We start from the raw sequence: 2,119 nt of genomic DNA, 5'->3' as shown, positions 1-2,119 counted from the left end.
CAACTCATGTTTACAGCAGGTAACACACTGGTGATTCATAAGATATGTAAGTTATAATACATCCACTTAAGAATGATCTGCATGTTTGCTGCATGTTCACAAAAGAAATCTAAAACTGTAACATAGCAAATCCAAGTAATGTGGCATATTTACATTGAGGTGACAACATTCTGACAGCTGTCAGATATTCTCCATGTCTGTTTCTGTCTCTGAACCTGAGTGAAGTGAACGCAAGTGAAGACAGACCAGTAGCTGTCACAATCTTCTGTCAAGAAAACGAACAAGCTCGGACATCAGAGAAGAAGTACTGATAATGTTCTGTTTTCCATCTTATATTTCCATCCTGTATCTCTTTTTCTTCTGCTTCTGATCACAGCAGTGGACCATATCCCTGTGATAGCTGCTGTTGTTGGAGTGGCAGTCTGTGGAGTTGTGGGTCTCCTCTGTGTCATATACTGGCTGAGGTGAGTAGATTATATGAGTGGGTGGTGTGGTGTGAGGTGTCCACCCCAAAACCCTTAAAGGTACAGTGTGTAGTTTATAGCGGTGTCTAGTGGTGAGTTTGCTTAATTGCAACCAGCCAAATACCCTTCCAATACCCTTCCCTTCCCACCACAAAACCCATAACTGTCTTACCATGCATTTAGTTTTTTTGATATTTTAAATTTGTTTATGATTTGCATTGAAGATTACATAAGGGGACCACCAGCAGGGGACCACAGAGAGGAGACACAGAGGTGAGATAGACATAAGAGTTTGTCATTTCATCTTAATTATCAGACTTTATGTTTCTGACATGTCCAGTATGACACGTTACTAACACACACCTCTCATCGCTAAAACGACCTAACCCTGAGGTTTTGCGTTATTTCAGGGTCAGGATGATGTTCAGTACTCAAATGTTAACTTCCAGAGGTCTGGTCAGAGCAGAGCTGCTGGTCCCTCCACTGCTGAGACTGCAGAGGATGATGTTCAGTACTCCACCATCCAGCCCCACGGCTCCAGAGAGACTGCAGGAGCTCAGGGGGACGACGTCCACTACGCCAGCGTCCACTTCAAGAAAGATGCTGCTGCAAAAAGGTATGTATCTTGTTTTTGTTGTAAGTCATGACTGTGGCTAATAACATGAAATACATTTGCTTAGGCTGGTAATAATAAGTTAAACACAAACCCTAACCTGTAGTCAAACTGTTTCATTAACTCAGCAGATTACATTGCGTGCCTTACCTATATATGCTCATAAAAAACATTGCAAACTATTTTAAAGTAAGAAAATTAAGGCTGACAATGTCCCCAATGTTTGTGACTTGTAGGTTACAGGTTCAATGTGTAGGAACAATTCATTCCAAAAGTACTTTAGCTATATTTAAACACAAACATAGATTTTGTACAGGTTTCTGTTTGTGTTTTGAATGTTAATCTATTGAAAGTTTTAAATTCCACTTTTTCCATTGAGATCATCTGCTTTGCTCATGTGTTCCTGCAGTTCCCCTGACCAGCCAGAGGGGGAGCCCTCTGTGATCTACAGCAGTGTTCAGAAGAGAGTGTGAAGAAAACAATATGAAGAGCCAGCCATGAGCAAACACAGTGAAGGGGATGCCATCAGATCTTTATCTTATGCAGTGCTGAATCTGTAGTCCTATAGTTCAGATCTTTATCTTATGCGGTGCTGAATTTGTAGTCCTATAGTTCAGATATTTATCTTATGCAGTGCTGAATCTGTAGTCCTAGTTTAGATCTTTATCTTATGCAGTGCTGAATCTGTATTCTGTATTTCTTTAGTTTCATATCCTATCAGTTCCTATCAGTTCCTATAGTTCCTTCCTATCAGTCCAACCTGATGCAGTTTATCAGAGCTTAAACCCCAACACCACCCAACCTGATGCAGTCTATCAGAGACTGAACCCCAACACCACCCAACCTGATGCAGTTTATCAGACCCTGAACCCCAACACCACCCAGCTTGAGAAGTGAGTTGACATAAAACCTTTCAGTGTGAATCTGTTTTGTTAATGAAAACTATTGTGTGGCAAATGGCGTTTCATTGAGTAGAACTATCGGTCCCTAGTATTCTGCTGTATTTATATTCCATGAGGCTACTTTGCTCTCTTCATTTAAG

General features: G+C 40.9%; 1 long non-coding RNA gene across 1 annotated transcript; it reads left to right on the top strand.

The window, feature by feature from the left end:
- The first annotated feature begins 373 nt into the window (after nt 1–373).
- On the top strand, nt 374–1,074 carry LOC116219294. Its single transcript, XR_004163137.1, has 3 exons — nt 374–464; nt 689–737; nt 875–1,074. It is a non-coding gene; the product is annotated as an uncharacterized LOC116219294 (long non-coding RNA).
- The last annotated feature ends 1,045 nt before the right edge of the window (nt 1,075–2,119 follow it).

The sequence above is a fragment of the Clupea harengus genome, chromosome 24 (assembly GCF_900700415.2).
Source record: "Clupea harengus chromosome 24, Ch_v2.0.2, whole genome shotgun sequence".
NCBI lineage: Eukaryota > Metazoa > Chordata > Actinopteri > Clupeiformes > Clupeidae > Clupea > Clupea harengus.
Note: the sequence above shows the minus strand (reverse complement) of the source record. Positions and strands in the feature narration are given on the sequence as shown.